The sequence below is a fragment of the Lepidochelys olivacea genome (genome assembly GCF_965140295.1).
Source record: "Lepidochelys olivacea isolate rLepOli2 genome assembly, chromosome: 6".
Classification (NCBI taxonomy): Eukaryota; Metazoa; Chordata; order Testudines; family Cheloniidae; genus Lepidochelys; species Lepidochelys olivacea.
Genome location: NC_140416.1, coordinates 116,739,845 through 116,762,598, shown reverse-complemented (window position 1 = coordinate 116,762,598; position 22,754 = coordinate 116,739,845). Strand labels below are relative to the sequence as shown.

Genomic DNA, 22,754 nt, shown 5'->3' with positions numbered 1-22,754 from the left:
TGTTCCAGATGGCTTTTAGATTCCAAGACTAGGTATTCCCCTATAGAGAATATTTTGCAATCTTAAGGGTATGACGGCTTCACAAGATATTTGTAGGGTCTTAGCAATGTCAAGATCATGAGATCGCAAGCCCTGGGTGTCATTAGTAAAAAGTTTTAGACATGTTATCCCTGAAGTGCCAAGCGATTACTCATGTGTTTGATGAGATTTATACTTACAGCAGAGTATGCATCTGGGAAATTTTTAGTGGTGGTTGACATCTTACCAAGAACCCTGTTAATCATTCATGTTTTCTAGAAGCTTGAGATGATCTAGAAGCACACATGGGTGCCATTTTTAGTGGCCTTCCAGCCTCATCCTGAAAATCAGAACTGGTTAAAATGATCACCAGTGATGGTACACAACTGCAAAATGAATCTCAATTTATAACATAGCACAATTACTTAGCAGTAAGTCTCACATCTAGTCTGTGACTTCCATGCAATGACAGGGCAACTCTCCAAAACTGGAGGACTGATTGCCATATATAGATTATACTGTAGTCCCACAAAGATGACACTGAAAAGGATACATAAGGGACACTGTGGCCTCACCAAGTGTCAAGAATCCAAATTGCAGTGTGGCAGAATGACCAGAAAGACACATTCTAAAAACCTCTCATGCCCAAAGCATTACCCTTGGAAAAGAAGAGCACTAGGTCTGTCTAAAGAAAGGAATATACTTAATTACTAGCCATTAACTATTTTTCTTATAAAAATATATATTCTAGTTCTCACTAGAACCAACAGCTCACAGGGAAGTTAAAATATATCTTGTCTCATTCTGGCACCCAGAACTAATAGTCACTGACTATAGGCCAGAGTTTGTCATCTTTTAATTTTAAGGTTTTGGGATATGGTGTAATTTCAAGCATATTACTTCCAGTTCCCATCATCCACTACTGACAGATTGGAGGAGATACCAATTCAGATTACTAGGAGAAATCTACAACAAAAAGACTGTTTATTTGATTTGCTGACCTGTAGTCACTGGAGTAAATCCAGCTTAGCTACTTTTGGATCAATATATCAGAATGATGCCAATGTTATAGGTAAATTTGGCCCTCCTTAAGTAACATGAAACCAAATTTAAGGCTTTATTCTTAACAATTGGAATGCAGCCTAAAATTTACCCATACTTTGACCAGGACACCAAGTCTAGCTAAGACTGGATGAGAAAAAATACTGGAAACCACCAACACACACAGATTCTACCTGGTTAACACTGATCAAAATAGTCATTACAAAGGAAAGAAGTGGAATCTCCTGCTGGTTCCAAAAACCCAGCTGAATTGCTACATGATCCTAGTATCAATGGTATTCAAACACACTCTTCGTGAAGGGAGATAGTCTTGTTGAGAAAAATCCTAAACCTAATGAACATGTTTTTCCACCTTTGCAATCTGACAATCCAAATGAATCAACTGGACAAAACCCACCTCATTGCTAATAGATAATTCATTGTGGAATGATGGTGAAGCTGACAACTTGTCTTGAACTTTAACTTATTAAATATTCTTGTTAAATATCATATATAGAAGATAGTTCCTTTAAAACTTTAGTAGGAAGCTAGACAGGAGTAGGACTAGAAAAGGCTCTAAGGAGAAATTCTACAATGAAGCGGAGAGACAGACACATATAGCAGCTTTAGGGATGTTTTCCTTTTTCCTTATTCAGTGCCATGGAACAGGACTCTCTGAATTCACTTTTGTCATATGACACATAGTACTGTGGAAGTTCTACAATGAAGCCTGGGCTGTCCTCCTTAATGTGGAGGTTCTGCCTCCAAAGACTATAGGTCCCCCCAGTCAATACCTTATCTTGCTCTGGGCCTACATAGAGAATTGTGTGCTGGGAGTTGTAGTCTCTTCAGGCTACAAATATGTAGTAAAGAAGAACGTAGCTACATAGCTCTATTTTATTCAAATTATTTGTGGTCCTTGAGTTTCTGGTAAACTGTTGCCAATGCCAATAAACTAGGTCTGACAAAGTCAAAGTTACCCTTTAAGAATGTACTTTGGTTATTTGACTCTATCCCATTTGCAGATAAAAACATATAAATAGAAAATGACAACAGCAAAACTCTGTACCCATGCATTCCTGCAGCTTAAACCTAGGGCAGCACTGAAAAAGCTAAACCATACTTTTGTTCAGCTTCTTAACATTTGCCGTCGCATTTAAAAAAAATACAACCAAAAGCAGTAAATAATACTAATTCAAATCTAAACATTCATCATGATGATATATAATTCAAGGAATTAAAACAGATTCAGCAAAGTATTGTGTGTGTTCATGAGAGGAATCGAGGCCAAAGAATTTTCTGTGTGTTGATTTGGAGCCTTCATTTGGAGAAATGTGTGTGTAGTTTCAGGGCCAACGTTTCTACAGATATGCATAAGCTCTCCCTTTTGAAAACATGGGCATAGAGGATCATTCCTTTTATTCAAGAACCTTTAGAAAATTAAATACACTTTCTAAAGCTTGAGCTGATTCAAAAATGTTTATAAATTGTCTGGGTACTGCAGAAGACCTCATGTCTCATAGATGGGGACATGGTGAGTTAGCTGCTGACCTGTCAAAGTCTCATTCGTTGTGGGGTACAGCGAAGACTCTGCCTGCGGATAGATTTTCAGACGAATGTGTGCTATACCTCCTCTATTGGTTTGGCTTCACTAGAAAATTTTATTGTATATGAACATGATTGTGAAGAGCTGAGTTAGCTGACACATTGCTCATTGACATGACTTACTGGTCTACGTAAATGAGGGCAAATTGTGTTCAGTATCATGTTAGTAGTAACAATTAGCTGATGCAATGCTGAACACAATTTGGTCTGGTCTACACGCACTCATCAGTCATGGTCCGCAATGCCAGCTAACTCAATTCTTTGCAATTGCATTTAAACACAGTAAACTTTTCTAGTGCAAAAAAGCTCTATGGGGATGAGATTTTGCTGTATGTGTTACAATAGCTCTACCTATCTCTGGGAATTGAAAAGGGCAGAATTATTTTGCTCTATGTTTTATGATAGGCCTTATTTACATTAGAGCAGTCAGTCAGTGGGGTTTCAGGTTATGGTATGCACAGGCTGAAGCCTCATGAATTGAGTGTGTCCACACTAGTCATCTGCATTCAATTTAAGGCTTTCCCAGCTTTCACATTAGGGCAACCTTAATCTGATTTAAGATGTGTGTGGCTGTCATGAGCACCATCTCTGATGGCTCTCAAAGATGACAGCTGCCTCAACCAGAGAACCTCCTTAGTCCTCCAGCTGAGTCCCCATCCTATACTTCTCAGCCCTCCACAGTATCTCTCCTGCTCCAACCCTCCAGCCACAGTCCCAGCTCCATTATCCCTCTTATTCTCCCCCGAGAAATGCTCCCCTTCTAGACCCACCCCAGTCCTGAAAGTCCTCAGCCTGTGCTCCAGCTGGGGGCACATAGAAAACTACACACGCTACCCCCACACCACTCCCCAGTAACCCTCTAGCCATGCCCCATTCCCATGACAGCCTCCTTGAAAAGTCCCCTGCGCACCCCTACTAAGTTAAAACCCCGGGTTTCAGCCCTGACAATGCAATGCCAGTCCAGCTGTAGCTTCCTAGCTACAGGTACCAGTTTGATGATCTACAGGAGGATTGACAAAGTGCTGCTTGCATCTGGTGATCCATTTTAGACTAGTGTGGGGGGATGATGGGAGTATTGGTGGAGACTGGGAATGAATATTTGTAGAGAAAGCACTGGGGGGTTCCTGCTGGCTCCATAAGGATGTCAGCTACAGAGTTGGAGGAAAGTGCTCCTTGTGCTCTATTGAACCTGTTCGGCTTCCCTTTGACAATGATCAATTTTTCAAAGGATTCAAAAGCCACAGGATAGTCCAACCCATACTTGTTGCTGGCGATCCACAGCTGAATTGCCAGCTTTGCACTTTCAGGTCCATGGGAGGGGTTGCTATCATAGAAAACCCTGCCATGAATCAGTAGTCATAACCTGTGAGCCACCCAAGCCCTTTGGAGCTGTTTCTTTGTTCTTAGAGCTGGGCATGCTTTCATGGCCTGTACTTAGTCCAGTAGGGGCTGAATCAGGCCCTTCCCCAAAATATACCCCAGGTGAGGGGTTTTTTCCTTCCTGATTTTACACTTTGGTAGGTTTGCAGTTAGGCCAGCCTCCCACAGGGATCAAAGGACAGTGGCAGCCTGCTCTAGGTGGGCCTCCCTGTCTCGGCTATAGATAACCACAACATCTAAATAAGCTCCAGCATACGAACCATGTGGTTGGAGGACTTAGTCTATGAGCTATTGGAACATCACTACGATGCCATGGGAGCCAAAGAGCATAGTCCTAAAGTGATATATGCCAAACAGAGTAGCAAAAACAGTTCTTATGTGATTCCAGTGTGAGTAGAATCTGCCAGTATCCCTTGGAAGCTCTAATATTATAATATACTGGGCCGCACCCAGCCAGGCTAGTAATTTATCCACTTGGGGCATGGGCTAGGAATCAGATTTGGAGATAGCAATGATTTTTCTCCAATCTATGCAGAACTACATAGCACCACCCAGTTTAGGGATCAGTACCACTGGGTTTCGCCAGTTGGTTTGGGATTCTTCGATGACCCTAGTTCCAATGGCACAGAGCTCCTGTTTCACTGCATCCTGCATTTTTTTGGAGAGTGGCTAAGGGTTCTCCCTGATATTTTACCCTGGCTTCATCTGGACATGGCGTTGAACATGATGAATCTATCTTGGCTGTGATGAACACATCATTGTGAAGCCATTCAATAGGTGTCTCACTTAGGCCCTTGGCTCCAGGTCTAGGTTCTCTCCCCAACTGCATGGGGTCAGGGTTTGGGGAGGCGGATGCTTGGGGCCACTGCTCTGGCTCAGAGGAATAAGGAGTGATAAATGAGCTCTCCTGCTCCTTCCAGGGTTTCAGGAGGTTAATATGGTAGATCCTCTTGTCAGGTTATCAGATCTCATAATTAACTAGCCCTATGTGATGGACTACTTCATATGGTCCTTGCCATTTAGAGAGTAGCTTTGATATTGGCTCACTCCTGAGACTGCTGAGCACCAAGGAGGGGTTTTTTTGGTGAAGGTCCCTAGGGTCTTGAGCCTCTCCTGGAGCTTTAGTATATACTGTACAACATTATCTGTTCTAGGAGTTTGTTCCTCACACATCTTATGGATTAGAGGAAGAAGACGCTGGGATTGTCTGAATGGGGACTAGATGACTAGGAAACCTCTCAAATAGACAATAAAAGGGAGGGATCAGCTGATCCCACTGGCAGGGGTCCACAGCAATACACTTTTTCAACATCCTTTTTAAGGTCTGATAAAACCATTCAACCAGATCTTCAATTTGCAGACGATAGACATACATACGCAGTATTTTTATTTTTAATAGATCACACACCTCCTTCAACAGATGAGATATGAAGTTGGTGCCTTGAATGGTGATGATCGTCATACATACCCCAACTCTGGAAAAGATCTTTAGCAGTTCCGTTGCAATAATCTTTGCATGAGTGGGAGTGTAGCAGGATTGCCTCCAGATACTTGGAGGCATAATCACTATTACTAATATGTACTCTTTTCTAAGGGTCCAACTAGATCCATCCCCATTATTTCAAATGGGACACTTACTACAGGGAGTGGAACTAGACAGGTTTTGCCCACCCCTTAAGGTCCTATGAGTTGGCACTCAGGACACGGGCTGCAGAAGTCTTTGTCCTCTTGATAAATCCTGATCCAGTAGAAGTGGTCCAGAATCCTGGCCAGGGTCTTCTCATGGCCACAGAAGGGAAAGCTCAGCTCAGGGTTTTGCCCTTCCTCTGATCCCTCATGAAGTCAGTCCCTTTAGTTATGATGCCCTCCCCCTTCAGGGTCCAATAGGGGTATCCAATATTATTTCATCATTAGGGTGAACCTCTGTGGGAGATTCTGCTGGGCTGGACCCCAGTCTTCAGGGTCCAGCTCCTCACCTATACCTGCCAATATCCAGACTCCACTTCCCAGAGTCTCCTCAGTTTACCCCTCTGAGGGCTTAAATTCTCCCAGTACCTCTGAGAAATGCTCCCAATCCCATCTCAAGATAATGGTGTAGGCTAGCATCTGGGGCAGCTCCATTATAAGGGACTTCATGTTTGCTGTCAATTGCATGTGAGCACTGGGATAACATTTAAAGTTCCCATGAATACATTGCAGAAAGATGGTCCCAAACCTCATAGCCCTGAGGGAAACTAAGTCATCCCAAATCAGGTTTTGATCACACCCAGAATCCACCAGGCCTTTCATCTCTGTCCCATTTATCCAAATAGGGATAGTTAGTTTAGTCAGGGTCTGCTTAAGGGCTTGACTTTCCATCATCCACATCTGTCTATAACCACACTCCACATGTGGCCTAGAGTGGGACAAGTGTCCTGTGCACCCACACAAGGAGCAAACTCCCACAGCTGGCATGCTGGGCTCCAGCCTTGTGCCTAATATTCAAGGTGACCCCTTCCTTTGTGACTTGTCTGCATCCACCCCCTTATTTTCCTGAAGAAGAGACTGGGGTAGTCCCAGAAGCTTTTGTCTGGGCTGGGACCCAGGGTGACAGGGTTTTCCACAGGGAGCCAATCCAGGGCCCTGTGGTCTGCTGGGTCCCCTAGGGGCTGGCACTTCTGTGCCCAACACTGGACCATCAGGCTGCAAATTGCCCAACTAGGTTCTCCTTTGAATAGAGGGACCCCAGTGGCTTCAGGTGGTCTCTGGTATGACACAGCCAAAGCCACTTCAGCAGCCAGATAGTTTTCCATAAGACAGACTACACTGGCTAGTGTCTCAGGACAGTGTCTCAGTACCCAATCTCTACCCCCGAGCCAGGAGCATGTGGGCAAAATGCTCCACCAAGATGAGTTTGGACACCTCGACTCCAGTCTGAGTCTCGGGCTGGGCTTTTAGTCATCCACTTCAGAAAATGCTCTTGGTCCATGTAGCCATTATCTTACGAAACCAAATACTTAGGCCTAGGTTGTTCAACATTCTGGGTCAATCAGTCCTCCCACTCACTTCTCCAGGGGTGGGAAGGTCATGCCTGCAGTGTCTACCATTTTGTCACTGATGTTTCTACACACTAGGGCACCCATAGGTCCTAAACCAGGCCCCAGAACTCATTTAGGCCTCTGCTCTGCAGTGACCAAGTGTTTCAGCGCACCAGCCCAATCCTAAGAGGCTCAGCCCTCTGGCTGAGCCCAAATAGTCCACCCCTTCCTGAATGCTTCCCTCTGTTCCCTCAGAATAATTCTGTAAAGCTGTGGGCCCAACTAGGTTCCCTAGCTAAGGTCAAGATGCAGTTCCAATATAAGTTGATTCAGTTGATTCATCCTCCCTCCAGGGTTGCTATCCATCAATTGGCTGAGGAATCCTTGTCTTGCTTCATCCCAAAATATTACCCAGGCTCCCATCATCTGCCTCCCCATAATATAGCTATTTGTAAATATATACACACAGCTATAGAATATTTCACACCTCTCCCATTGGCCCCCCAGCCACCAGGAGAATTCAGGGTGGGCTTCTCTCTTCCTCCACAGTGTTAGGGTGAAGAGGTTGTGGGGGAGGAGCACCCCTCTCAGTAGAGGATGCAGCAGGGGCAGCTCTCAGACTCTTTATTTGGAGGGGTACACTGTGTGAACAGGGGGGTTCTCCAGCTCCTGGGACCTCCTGAGGGCTCTGATGACGTTGTGGAAGGACTCATTCATGTTGAGGCAGTACCCTCTGTGTAGGGGGATGCAATTCTCCTGGGCTAAGGCCAACGCCTCCTCTTTGGGCACCTGCTGCTGTAGGTCCAAGTTGATCTTGTTGCCCACAAGGATCATGGGAAACTAATCCTGGTCTTTGATCTGCAGGGTTTGAGTGTGGAACTTGCTGATCTCATTGAAGCTCCTGTGGTCACTGATGGCACAAATGAACAGGAACCCTTCCCCGGGCACATGTACTGCTTCCACAGGCCTCAAAACTCCTCCTGCCCTGCCATGTCCAGGAAGTTTAGCTGGGTCAGGGTCCCATCAATGCTACAAATCTTCATAAAATAAACGAGGAGTCCTTGTGGCATCTTAGAGACTTAGAGACCATAAGGACTCCTTGTTGTTCTTGTTGATACAGACTAACATGGCTACCATCTGAAGCAAATCTTCATGAAAAAGTCCTCAGTTGTGGGATCATAGTCAGAGACAAAGTAGAACTGGATGAACTCAGGACCTACTCTCCTCACTAGTTGGAGCTGAATTTCTTTCTTTTAAGCTCCTCCCTGCAATTCTGACATCTCTCATATGAGCTCAGTGGTTTGAGCATTGGCCTGCTAAACCCAGGGTTGTGAGTTCAATCCTTGAGGGAGCCATTCAGGGATCTGGGGCAAAAATTGGGGATCGGTCCTGCTTTGAGGAGAAGGTTGGACTAGATGACCTGCTGAGGTCCCTTCCAGCCCTGATATTCTATGATTCGAACACGTGGCTTTGGTGTAGGGCCACCTGAGCCCATATTAGCTTGTTAGCCCTGTTGGGGATTTTATATTTTATCTCAGGGAGATGTTACTGTAAGCTATATGGGGGAGGGGGGAAAAGTGTTACTGGGAGTGGTGTGCTTGTGTACAGCGGTTGTTATAGAGAATGGTGTGCATGTATAATTTTTGTGTACCTTACAGAGTACCTTCCCTGTGGGGATGGTGTATGTATTGAGCAGGATGTAGATTTTGCTGTGTGGTACAGTCTCTTTTCCCCTCTGGGGACTGAGAAACGGTTTCCCCATGCATGTTACACTCAGTCCCCAGCCACAGCCTCAAAGCAGGCGAGTATCTTGATCACAACAGTCTGAGCTTGCTACACCACACAGCAGCATAGGTCACTGATCCCCTGAGGGGCAGCGTGTGTGTGTGTGTGTGTGGGGGGTCGCTCTACAGTGTCTCTCCCCCATTTCCCGCCGGAGAGCATGCTGGGGGGAGGGGTTCTGTGTCCTGGCTGGCTCCTCCACACCGGGTAGAGCTGCTGTCTCCCCCGCCCAAAGAGTGGGGCGGTTCTACCGCCCATCCCCCCACGCGCAGCGCCTCTCGCGCTCTCTCTCACACACACACACACACACCACCCTCCCTGCCAGAACCCCGGGCAGCACATGCGCAGTAGGGAGCCGGGAGGTGATGTAATAGCTCAACAGTCTGCTCCCCCTCCCCCCTTGCAGTTCTCCGAGCTCAACCAACATCCGGGCTCTTTACGGTGCACCAGCAATAGTCGCAGCTGTCCTGAGCCCAGGCTTTAGAGAGGAGGAAGGAGCCGCGCGCGCGCTGGCGAGGGGACGGCGGGGAGCGCGCGCCGCACACAGCAGGGTGGCAGGAGACAGAGAGAGCGCGCGCCGCACACAGCAGGGTGGCAGGAGAGAGAGCGAGAGCGCGCGCGCGCGCGGCGGCGGCGGCTCGGGGGCGCGCGTGTGCCGCTCAGGGAGGGGAGCGGGGTCTGCGCGAGTCGGCGGCGGGCGGCGCTGGGCTCGCGGCAGGGCGAGAGAGAGCGAGCGCGAGCGAGCGAGCGGGGTGGGGGCGGGAGCGGGAGGAGGGGATGAGCTCTTGGTTCCCCCTGGCCAGAGAGCCGCTCTCCGCAGCTGCCTGTGAATGAACTGAAGCGAGGCCGCCGGCCCGCCGGCCCAGCCCCGCCGCGGATCCCTCCCTACCCCGGCCCGCTCGGAGCGCGGCCCTGCCCCCCCTGCGCGCCCCGGAGAGCCGGTGCCTTTGGCCGCCGCCGCGGGGTAAGTAAGTGCTGCTGCGCAGTGCGGGGCTCGAGTGGGGAGGCGGGCCAGGCGGGCCGAGCGGGAGGCGGCGGGGCGGAGTACGCTAGGGCGCTGAGGGCCGCGCCGCCGCCTGGGCCCCGGGGCCTGTAAACAAGCGGGGGCGGCCCGCTCGGGGTTACGGAGAGAGGCGGGCGGGGTGTGTGACACCCCCCCGCGGAGTTGCCATCGCGGGCCGCAGCCAGCATCGAGGCGGGCTGTGCGAGCGAGTCTGCCCCTGCCTGGGATGCTGCACTTAAGGGGCTGAAGGTGACCAGGGGCTTGTCCCCAGGGCGCCAGCCCCGCATTGCGGAGTGGGGGATAGCGGGGTGACGCGCCCCCCCCCTTCCGCTCCCCTGGGTGAGAGCGGCCCCGGGCATGCTGCAAGTAACAACCCAGCAGCGCTCCTAGCCCGCCGAGCTCCATTAATAATGGTTATAAACACACACCAGCCGCCGCACAGCACTTGGGGCAGGGCACCATTAAGAAACACATCTATTTATAAAGCACCCCACCCCACCAAGGGTCGCTGCATAAACACTCCCAGATAGTGATTTCTTAGTTTCATAGCAGCCGCCGCCTCCTCCACGCTCGCCTCCCAAGGCGAACCATTTCAAGTTAGAGTTACATATCAAGGTCTTCAAAAACAATTTTGGGAACCAAAGCAAAGGTTACATACATGAAGCATATGCTGTCTCATTTCCCATGTTAAGAGTGAGTGGGAGAGATTAGGCCCCTTGTAAAACTATTGCCCATTGACGTACTTGGTAATCTTGGCTGGTTTTGTTTTTTTAAATGTCAGAGATGTGGGCTGAGAATTTTTTTTTTTTCTGCAACCAACATGAACTGTACTAGCCAGAGAGATGTTTAGGATGTGCTGCAAATTAATAGTTTTGAAAAAAATGATCTGATAAGCGTTTCTTTGACATACATACTGGTGAACAATAAGGGACCCTCAACTTTGCTGTCTTGCTTATGAGGGACTAGTTTTAGGGTTGGTGTGTCCTTTGACAAGTTAGAAAGTCTTTTGCTTGTTGAGAATCACTATTGGGATAACATTACAGTTTAGGGCCCAGTATTTCCTACAAAGGAGTTATTCTTTGAAGCAGATGCCTATCTTAAAAGGAAAGACATTGGGGGCAGTAAGGCTTCAAGCTCCGCACACAGTTCACCAGTGATGAGGGGAAAGATTTCCCTGACGTGGGGCCTAAGTCATCAATGTCTTCAAAATTTAAGATTTCGTTTATAAAATAAGGCTTTATAATCTTATGACCGTGAGAGAGGGCCTTCCAAATGTGGACCCGTGCAGTATTTTTTGGTGTCTTCAGAAAGATTGTTCCAATGCCTGTGCTGCTGCTGATCCAGGCTTTGCCAAGCCTTGGTAATGTGAAACTAACAAGGTTCACTGCTGTTAAAACCTGTGGGAAGCAACTATCAAGAATTGTGTCAGTTTCACACAGTTCTTTCTGTGTCAGTTTCACATTCCTCTTCCTGCTTGGGAAAGCTATGAACAGCAGCAGAGGCAAGAACGGGAGAGTTATTCAGAGGAAAGAGGAGTGAGAAAATTGGGGTTGCGGGAGACGTGAAGTAGCAAAGACCCTTCTTTAAGCTCCTGCTCCCTTCCAACAGTTGGGGTGAGGAGGGATAGGAGCTTCGTGTTTAGTATCTGATTCTTCCTGTCAGCATCCATAAACATGGAGCCCTTGAAGAAGAAAAACATTTTGATAGAAATTTCATCCTTCCCTGCAGTAGGGATTAGGCATCTCACAAGTATTTTGTCCCTGAATCTCGCTTGCTTTATGGGGTCTCCTCTAACCTGCCCCCTTGTTTCTTGTATCCAAGTCCTAGTTTACACTCAGTTTTGCTGGCATAGCTAGTGGACTAGAAAAAATCATACCTCTAGCCAACACAGTTTTGCTGGCAAAAGCCCTAGGGTAGATACAGTTAGACTAGGGGGGAAAAGTTCTTTTGCTAGTATGACTTATTTTGTTGTTGTTTTTGTTGGGGAACACTTTTGCTGGTATAAGATGCTTCTGGTGTATACAACTATACTGGCAAACTCTTTCTGATGAAGTGAGCTGTAGCTCACGAAAGATCATGCTCAAATAAATTGGTTAGTCTCTAAGGTGCCACAAGTCCTCCTTTTCTTTTTGTGAATACAGACTAACACGGCTGTTACTCTGAAACCCTTTCTAATGTAGACAAGGCCTAACTCTTGATAATAGGCTTAGTCCTCTGGAAAGTAGTTATCTGGTAAATCTTAGCTTTTCGTAGTCAGTATTCAGTGCTTTTATTCTTTTTTTAAAAGTGAATATATGGAAAATATAAGTATTTATTGGGCTTTCTGTGGCAAGGTTTGTAGAGATGTTTCAGTGAAAAACTCAGAGGAGGAGGATGGAGATATCAAGGGATTGGTGAGAGTTGGTTGAAGTTAACATGTCTGAACAGGCATTCACTTGATAGTTTGATGCAAATTCCATTACAAGCAGTATATTATACAAAGTGTCGTTCCCCCCCCTTCCCCCCTCCCCTGTGAAATCAAGCTGGTTGTTTCTTACCTAGAGTATAGTTTAAACACAGTTAAACTGAGTCACATTCTTGCTAAGACCAGCCTTTTAAAGCTGGCCACAAAATACTTCTTAAAGATTTCAGTTGGGCGTGGTTTAATTTGTAAACTTATGCAATTTATATGTTTTAGACCGCAGCTGTCGATAAAAGGGAGATCTTATTACACTTTGCCATTTTAGTGGAGTTCAGATTATTAAGCATCTGCTTCCCAAAGATGAATTAAATATAAACTTTATGTAACTATAATAACCATGATTAATTAAATGTTAAAGTCAGGCCTATTCTAATGTCATAAGATTTTTTGAGTTTATCGGTTTAGCAAAAGTTGTGTAAGAATTGGGTAAAACAAAGGTGTGTCCATAACTTTTATTTAATTATTTTGTCACATTGTAAATGCCTTCTTACATCTTGGGAAGTACAGTCTTACTGCAACTGAATATACAGTATTTGTAACAAATGTTCATTCTTTTTATAAAATGGATCTGACTATTGTTTAATTCAGGGATTTACTGCCCTAGGTTTTTACTTGTGGAAATCTGGGTTCAAATGCTATTTTGGTCACAAATGAGAATAAGTTTAGTTCCATCCTTGATCCTAGTGTCTGTTGATCCACACCATAAAAATGTTCACTTTGGCATGAGTTGCTGTTTGTTATTCAAGTAATTGGTCTCTATAAAAGATGCCTTAGGTCAAGATGCTAGTGCCTTGGCAGAGCTCTGTGGGGAAGCTTGTGCAGCTCCTGCCATGTTACGTGTGGCCCTGGCAATTTAGTCCTCGGTTCACTGAAATCGTCAGTGCTTTAAATGGAGATGATCAACTTGAAATCTGGTTTATTTTTCATATGCAAAAGTCCCTCAGTCTTTTTGCAGTTTTATGATCACATCTTCACATTTTTAAAGATGTTTTTCCTCCAACATCTTTCAGATATAATAATATATTATTATAAGTCAAAAATCTCACTTCTGTCAAGTTTAAGTTGACTGTCCCTTCAGTAAAGTGCCCATCACTGTAATAATTCCAGGGTACAAAGTGTAAAGCCTCCTTAAATATAGTATAGTGCCTGAAAGGATGCTGGTGAACTGAGAATGTTTGTTGGTTTGTTTGGCTGTAGGTCCATGAAATGCAGTTCACCAAGTGTTGCTGTATTTCATGATACCTAGACAATGCGTGTCACGGCTACATAGGGAGATCGTCTTTCCATGGCTCTCTGAGTAATGTTGTGGTATAGGTAGGAGGGGATTTCATAAGCATTCATGATAAGGGGGCGAATTTCTGAATTCATAAGACTAGCAAGAACATTTAAAAGGAGAGGGAACCAAAATGCGGGGAAGGGTGAGAAGTGCTATTGCACAACTGTACTGCCCAGTTGGAAGAGTCTCTGTCTCAAATAGTATACAGTCCAAAAATAATTCTAAAATTTCACATCCAGTAAACAGGCAAATTAGATCGCTGTTTCAGCAGAAATTTGTAACTTATTTAACATATATTTTATCAGGTCCCTTATTGGTTTTTTTTCAGTTGTTGGTGTATAGAAACCTGTTTTGAGGTCTTCATTAAAAAGGATGTTTTCTGGCCTTGTTTTTTGGTTGATATATGAACAGTAGTTTTTAACAGGTGTTTAAATTGATTGCTGAAATCTTCAGGGGAAAAGGACTATATAAGTTCTCTCTAGTAGTAGAAAGGGAAACTCAGGTTTTGTAAAAATAAAGTTTTACCAAAACTAAACTTAGAGTCAAATTTGACCAAAGACAATAGAAGTGTTTTCTTCAAAGATGAGAGAATAATAATTCTAATGAGAGTTTTTAATCAAATAAGTACTCCCCTGTGTTTACAGTAAACATTTCAGTGGGGCTGCTGAACGATTCAGATGCTAAAGGAGCACTCAAAGACGATAAGGTCATTGTGGAGAAACTAAATAAATTCTTTGCATCGTTTTTCACAATTTAGGATATGAGGGAGATTCCCAAACCTGAGCCATTCTTTTTAGGTGACAAGTCTGAGGAACTGTCCCAGATTGAGGTGTCATTACAGGAGGTTTTTGAACAAATTGATAAACTAAATAGTAATAAGACACCAGGACTAGACGGTATACATCCAAGAGTTCTGAAGGAATTGAAATATGAAATTGCAGGACTACTAACTGCAGCTTATAACCTATCATTTAAATTAGCTTCTGTACCAAATGACTGGAGGATAGCTAAAGTGAAGCAAATTTTTAAAAAGGGCTCCAAAGGTGACCCTGGCAATTACAGGCCGGTAAGCCTCACTTCAGTATCCGGTAAACTGGTTGAAACTATAGTAAAGAACAAAATTGTCAGACATATAGATGAACATAATTTGTTTGGGAATAGTAAACATGGTTTTTGTAAAGGGAAATCATGCCTCACTTATCTATTAGAATTCTTTGAGGGGGTCAACAAACATGTGGACAAAGGGATCCAGTGGATATAGTGAATTTAGATTTTCAGAAAGCCTTTGACAGATTCCCTCAGTAAAGGTTTTTAAGCAAAGTAAAGTGGTCATGGGATAAGAGGGACGGTACTCTCATGGATCAGTAACTGGCTAAAAGATAGGAAACACAGTAGGAATAAATGGTCGGTTCTCGGAATGGAGAGAGGTGAATAGTGGTGTCCATCAGGGGTCTGTACTGGGCCCAGTCCTATTCAGTATATTCATAAATGATCTGGAAAAGGGGGTAAACAGTGAGGTGGCAAAATTTGCAGATGATACAAAACTACTCAAGATAGTTAAGTGCCAGACAGACTGCAAAGAGCTACAAAAGTATCTCTCAGAACTGCGTGACTGGGCAACAAAATGGCAGATGAAATTCAGTGTTGATAAATGGAAAGTAATGCACATTGGAAAACATAATCCCAACTATACATATAATATGATGGGGTATAAATTAGTTGTTACGACTCAAAAAAGAGATCTTGGAGTCATTGTGGCTAGTTCTCTGAAAACATACACTCAGTGTGCAGTGGCAGTCAAAAAAGCAAACAGAATGTTGGGAATTATTAAGAAAGGAATAGATAATAAGACAGAAAATATTATATTGCCTCTATATAAATCCATGGTACACCCACATCTTGACTATTGCGTACAGATGTGGTTGCCCCATCTCAAAAAAGATATATTGGAATTGGAAAAGGTTCAGAAAAGGGCAACAAAAATTATTAGGGGTATGGAATGGGTGCGATATGAGGAGAAATTAATAAGACTGGGACTTTTCAGCTTGGAAAAAAGATGACTGGTATGGAGAAAGTAAAGAAGGAAGTGTTGTTTACTCCTCGTAACACAAGAACTAGGGGTCACTAAATGAAATTAATAGGCAGCAGGTTTAAAACAAACAAAAGGAAGTATTTCTTCACACAACACACAGTCAGTCTGTGGAACTCTTTGCCAGAGTATGTTGTGAAGGCCAAGACTATATAACAGGGTTGAAGAAGGAACTCAATAAATTCATGGATGATAGGTCCATGAATGGCTATTAGCCAGGATGGGCAGGTATGGTGTCCCTAGCCTCTGTTTGCCAGAAACTGGGAATGGGCGATGGGATGGATCACTTGATGATTACCTGTTCTCTTCATTCCCTTTGGGGCACCTGGCATAGGCCACTGTTGCAAGACAGGATACCGGGCTAGATGGATGTTTGGTCTGATCCAGTATGGCCATCCCTATGTTCCTTATGGTTTTAGTAATGAAAGGGTATCTGAAAATGAAATTGAATCAGATCTTAATATAAACAAAAGGAACTCTGACTAGTCTAGTTTCAGTGTTGGAGTTTAGAGAAATGCCAAAAGTATGCAAAAATAGTGAAAAGTAAATATGACTCTTAATTCTCAGTTTTACTAATTAAAGATGTTTGCAATATCTGTAAGGAGGTCTTGATTTCTAAAAATGAATTTTAACCTGTTAAAATGTAGTTTTCATTGCAAAACCCAGGAAATTCAAATATAAAGTGTCATTACATTCTGATAAGCAATTATGGCCTCTGTCCAGCAAAGCATGTAAGCATGTGCTTAACTTTAATCATGTGAGAAATCCAGTTGACTTCTGTTGGACTGTTCACATTCATAAAATTACTTATGTGCTTAAGTGCTTTACTGTATTGGGACCTAGAAGACGACATATGTATGCTTCCATGTTTATGTCTCAGTGGCTTCTGTGTCAGAAAGGAAAGATGGCCTTCTTATTAACTTGCTGACCCTGCAAATTCAACCTGGAATCTATAGGTCAAATTGTGTTTTTCTGCTGCATGAATCATGACTAATATATTAACTAAGCTCTGTGAAGATTATCTGTATACTTGTGAAACAGAAAAGAAACTAGCTCACATTTCTGTAGCTGAATTGGCTGTACAGTGCTAACAAGAGTGAAAAGTAAGTTGACTCTGAATATGTACAAGGAGAAGTTTATAGCTACTTTTTCTGCTCATTCTTGTAGACTTTACTGTTCTGGGCACTAGGTGCGGACGTGGGCTCACAAGTCTGTCTTTTCAGTGCTGGACCAGTATCTAGCATTTAGAGTATACAACACTGTTCTCAGAAGATGTTATTCCTGAGGATATGGAGTAAAAAAAAGTTAGAATTTTTTGATATCAGTATTTTAAATTGACTTAATGTAAAGTCTAAAGATGTAAACAAACAAAGTTTAAAGATCTGTAAAGGTTTTTTAAAAGGCTTTTGAGGGTAACTTTTCTGAGTTATACAGGAGTCCTGAAAAACTTTTTTTAAATGGTTTTCTTTATGCTTGTCTTTTTACTTTAGAAATATCAGAAACAGTTCATTCTTCCCCAGTTTTGCGAGCTGGATTATGGGTGTCAGAGATTTTGGGATGGAGATAGATATATATATATAAACAAACTCACACATTAATTGAAGAGAACAGGGGTTAGTAATCTTTAACAAAAATATTATTTCTCCAAAAGATTAGTCATTGCACTTAAACCGTCTTCACCTCTCAATTTGCTGAACTTTCACTCCTAGTTCTTGTGTTGTCTTCCAGGTTAGACATGCCCTGAATTTGTAACGTAAAAAACAAACCGAATATAATGAAAACCTTCTTTAGACATTATAACAAAGCAAAACAGGGCGCACATATCCAATTATTTTCCTTCTGTAGGTCACCTTTAAAAAGATAGTGTAACTTGAATTTGTTTGTTTTTTTTTTTTTTACATCAAGATCGTTACATCTCAGAAGTTTGCCAGTGAGGCTTTCCCAAGATCTGTGGCTCATTGATGACTTCTTGAGTGCCATAACAATATGTCATAGGAAAACAGTATGCTCTACTGTTCCAGAAGGTTTGAGGGTTAAAAAACAAGGTCATGAATTGAAAATCCTTAAGCTTTGTTATGAAAGTACAGTAGAATCTCAGAGTTATGATCACCTCGGGAATGGAGGTGGTTCGTAATTCTGAACAAAATGTTATGGTGGTTCTTTCAAAAGTTTACAATTGAACATTGACTTAACACAGCTTTGAAACTTTACTAAGCAGAAGAAAAATGCTTTCTCTTTATTTTTTAGTAGTTTACGTTTAACACAGTATTGTGCTGTTTGCCTTTTTTTTTTTTTTTTAAGTATCTCTGCTGCTGCCTGACTGCATACTTCCGGTTCCAAATGAGTTGTGTGGTTGACTGGTCAGTTTGTAACTCTGGTGTTCCTAACTCTGAAGTTGTACTGTAACTGCAGCTCACCTGTGGGAGTGTTTGTAAGCTTGAGACTTAAAAAACAAGCCCCAAATGGTGATATTTAAGTTAAATGCTTAATCAGTTTTTTCAAGTGGGAATGGACTTCTCTGTGAGTCCGCTCTTCCCATTTTTTATCCCACTGCCACTTTCCTGATGGTTCCACTTCAGATGTCCAAACTGGAACTGGACAGAAACCAAAGGGGAGTCCCGTCAACATTATCACTCAACTGAAAGTGCCACTGTTCAGCTATGCAGTGTTCTTTATTGCACTACCATTAGGCCAAATGAACCAATCCCTATTATGGAATAATTACTCTGAACATTTATATATAAACTAATCAAAGCAGTTGTTACTGCATCAGGAAAAGTTACCTGAAAGCAGAAAATGTTGTACTCATATAGAAGGGGGAGAAGACAGTGGTTGCACTATCCTCTAATTCTGATTACAATCCCAAAGTAACTGTTAATTCTGTTAATATCAGTGAAAGTTAAATATTGGCAACTGAATTTTCTTCATTTGGCCTCATTGCCAATATGCTACTGAAGGTAATAGACAGGTTTCAGAGTAGTAGCCATGTTAGTCTGTATCCGCAAAAAGAAAAGGAGTACTGTTAGTCTCTAAGGTGCCACAAGTACTCCTTTTCTTTTTTTGAAAGTAATAGAGCATAGTTCACACCTGGTGATGTTTCAGTCTGTGTCTGCAGAATCTGGAAGATAGCATTACATCTGTCAGAGTCAGGTGATCTTTTGCAGCCATAAAGGCTAGAAATAGTTTTCATTGTAATGAAAGATTAAATTATTCAGAAACTGATAAGATCACCAACAAGAGTAGTTACTAATCAATAATTGCGGGGGAGGGAGGGGTGTTGAATGTTATCTATACACAACTCATATGTGGGATATTCTCTGCCCCCCCCCCATGCATGATCATCTTGTAGGTTATCCCTCTCAGATGCTGTTGCTCCTCTTGGTGGCACCTTATTGGGGTCCTGTACCCCATGGGAGCTCTGATCTGCGTGAAGGATTTCATCTGGTATGTAAATGAGAAGTTCATTCATAATATACACAACTTGATTGAGCAGGAAGTTCAGACCCACGTATAAAGAAATCAGCCCCTCTGGTCATCGTCCATGCTTTTAATTTTGAAAAAGTAGGACAAAGGTAGACTGAATTACATCACTTAATAATACTAGGGATGTATATTTAGGCTGTGGTTATACCTTTTTAAATGTCTGCAAGAAGAAATAGATTTATAATCCATAGATGAGATTTCAGAGGGCACAGCAAATTGTACTTCAAGCAAAATATTTTTTACCCTCTATTTTATTTCAGAATTCCTTCTTGTTCAGAGACCTTTTTGGTTCAAAAGACTTCTTAGGTTGTATTTGCAGTTTCCCCCAGAAGTGAGGGGGGGTGAGAGGTTTAGCTTATAATTGAAACCTGACAAACTGTCAACTAATTATGTCATTGATGCAGTGTTTACTTACACATGTGTAACACAATTGTGCAACTGTTCAATGGGGTGTTATAGTATGATTTGATCACATTTTATTGTATATGCCAATTACCTTTGCTAAAAACTTACAGTAAAAAGACAGATGAAGGAAAGGGATCTAGCTTCCAAGAAAAGTTATCAATGGTAATAGGAACACATTTGTTGCGGCTTTTTTGTTTTGTTTAGGCTAATCACAGTACATCTCCTGCCTCTACCCCATCTACTCCCCACATACAGCTTCTGTGCTACTGAACTTGCATCCTTTCCACCCAATATTTTGCCCCTTCCTGCAACATAAAAGGAGAGGACAGTCATAAGATTAGTGAGAAATAATAGATGACTTCCTTGATGCTTACAAAAAAGCAATTAAGATGTGAGACTTCTGAGAGTTAAATGAGGAAAGGTTATTTGCTTTGCTCAGCAGCTTAGGAAGGTTTTTTCACATATAACCCTTGATGTGGTTGTAAAGAAATAGACGATCAGGGTGCAGAAGCTGGCACTGTTAGCAGAATGGGTAGAGGTGTAGTCTGATTAAAAACAATAAATAAATAAATAAATATTCAGCAGATAAAAAATTCAGCAGATTAGAGTTCTTACAGATTGTATCTCTTGAGTCATACTACGTTATATGGCTCGTGTTATGAGGCTATTTTTTTGCTGGAAACATGCTTCATCAGTGTTTGAGGCACTTTGATACCATGCAGATTAATACCATAAATAAGTATCATATAAATAAGTTCTGTTGGCGATTGGGTGCATACCAAGAGATTACGCACCCTAACTTTTCTTTAAACAGTGAGGACAAGGGAAAATTGAATGAAAGCATCATTTAAACCGTGCAACAAACCACTTATTTCACAGAAGGTCCTCCATGGTACAGAAAGCTTTTGTATTGCAAGGTAACAGAACCCATTAACGTTACTGTTTGTTCACATCCATGCTAAAACCAAACCATATTTTAGCCATGTCAAAGGCTACCATATTGTAACTTGGACCAACAACATGGCAAATTTCTGAACCTCCACCAATAAATGAGCGACTGGAAGTATTGTTTCACCTTCTTCAAGGTAAAGTTCTATAAGGGAGGCTGTATTATTGCTCTTAGCATTCTTAACTTCCAGCCATACCCAACTCTGAGGCTATTTCTCCTGCAAATAGTCTCACTCCAAATGCCAGTGTGTAATTTAAGACTATTTAACTGAAATGTTGAGGTGCACAGATCAGCAGGAGCTAGATCCCTAAAAAGGTTCATAGGAAAATTATTTTGTATATCAGCCAAGAAATTAAACTAGAGTTATATTTTGAAAAAATACATGTGGGATCCCATGTTTCTCTGTTAATTCTGTATCAAATTAAATAAGTTCCTAATAAATAAAAATGTCTTTTCTAACTGCCAATGCTGCAAACCCAGCCATGGATCTGAAAATCAATCTGTGTAGTTCTGGCTTGTGTACCGATAATAAAACTACTTTGAATTAGAACTTGGCTAACAACTCTGAATGAGCCAGAAAAGAATCCAGCTCACTTTCCCATAGTCAAAAGTAGACAAAACCTGTAGTTGTCAGTAAAGTAAGCACATAGACTTTGAATGTGCACAAGCAACAGATTTGTGGAGTGTGAAACTTCATCACTTTTATAATTGCTTCATCTGGGAAGAGGGGAGACTGCATCCTTCCTTCTTCTGAATAAGGTTTGGGTGAAAAACAACTTTAAAAGAAAAAATGAATAAAAAAGCAAACAATTTCCACTATTTTAAAATGAAAATGGAAGAGTCGGGGTGGAGTGGCCTTTAAGAAGGTGGCTGAAGAACTGAAATCTGCCATTTCCAACCAGGAAAACCAAGATGTTGTTTCCTTAAGTCTTTTGACTCAATACTTACTGTTGAAATTCAAGAAGCTAGCACTGCAGGGACGGAAAGCATATAAACAGAAGAACAACGATCTTCTGGGTTAGGATGAAGTATCTATGTTCAATTCTTGGGCTTTGTCACAGACTTCATGTGGAGCTTTGGACAAATCACTTAGGCCAGGTCTATGGTAAGAGCACTTTGCCTGCATAGCTATACCTGTACACTATTCCAGCAAAGAGCTGATAGCGTGGCTGCAGTTTATTGTGGCAAAACTGCACTTGTGCTGGTATAGCTCTTTCTGCACCACTCCTATCCCTCCCCCCCCTTCACTGAGGGCTTTTGCTGGCATGGCTTTATCGATCAGGGATTATACTTCTTCACACTTCTGACCAACATAGCTATGCTGAAAAAGTTTGTAGAGTTGGTCTTAATCTGGCTATACCTCATTTTTCCTATCTGTAAAATGGGGAGAATACTTCCTTTCTCCCAAATGCTATCTGTCTTGTCTACTTTAGATCGTAAGTTCTTTATGGCATGCTCTGTCTTTTACTACAATGCCTAGTATAATAGGGCCCTGATTTTGGTTGTAGCCAGAAGGTGCTACCATAATGCTTCTACTAATTCCCATATCTACATTTAAGAAGGGTGTATTTCATTTCAACTTCTAATATTTTTGAAAGAGTAAGAAAAATAAATGAAGGAAACTAACCAGCAAAGTGATGCAGCATTATAAAGTAAGACAAGTCAGTTTGGTAATGTTGCACACTTGTTCAATTTTCAAACAAGCACTTTCATGCTTTCTCCCATGCTGCCCCCTGTAAACGTCCACAAAGCAACCTCATCATGCTTCAAAACCCTCCTTAAAAATTTCCTTTTCTGTGATGCCTTCAAGAACGTTGTCAAGAGTTAGGCTGCTGGTGTGTCACTGATTATCATGCTGACCAATATTGTCTCATTGTTTCCTTATATTACCCCTATCTTTCTGTCTATCAATCTGTTCTCTTGTAATTTTGTTCTGTTTGTACAGCACCTAACAAAATGGGGTCCTGGTTCATGAATAGGTCTCCTAGGTACTACAGTGATACAAATAGTAACTAATAATATCCTCTCCTAAAGTCAGCAGAGCAGTTGCTTGTCTGATCAAGGTTATAGTGATCTCAGAAGGAGACAGTTACTTTCTGCTATTGAACAGCTAGTAAAATGAAAGGAACTTCACAAAGTAATGTTGAAATTACATCATCGTGTCTTCAAACTGCTGCAGTAACTACTTGCTTTGCTAGGGTAACACTACTCTGACAGGACATATTACAGATTTCCATGTCTAGGG

General features: G+C 42.6%; 1 protein-coding gene across 2 annotated transcripts in view; it reads left to right on the top strand.

The window, feature by feature from the left end:
* The first annotated feature begins 9,295 nt into the window (after window positions 1-9,295).
* PPM1A (protein phosphatase, Mg2+/Mn2+ dependent 1A) overlaps window positions 9,296-22,754 on the top strand; it is a 49,706-nt gene continuing 36,247 nt past the window's right edge. Inside the window, exon 1 of one of the 2 annotated variants that reach the window (XM_084630523.1) lies at window positions 9,296-9,811. The gene's annotated coding sequence lies outside the window, so the exon portion shown is untranslated. The remainder of the gene's footprint in view (window positions 9,812-22,754) is intronic. The other variant, XM_084630522.1, reaches the window with a different exon arrangement.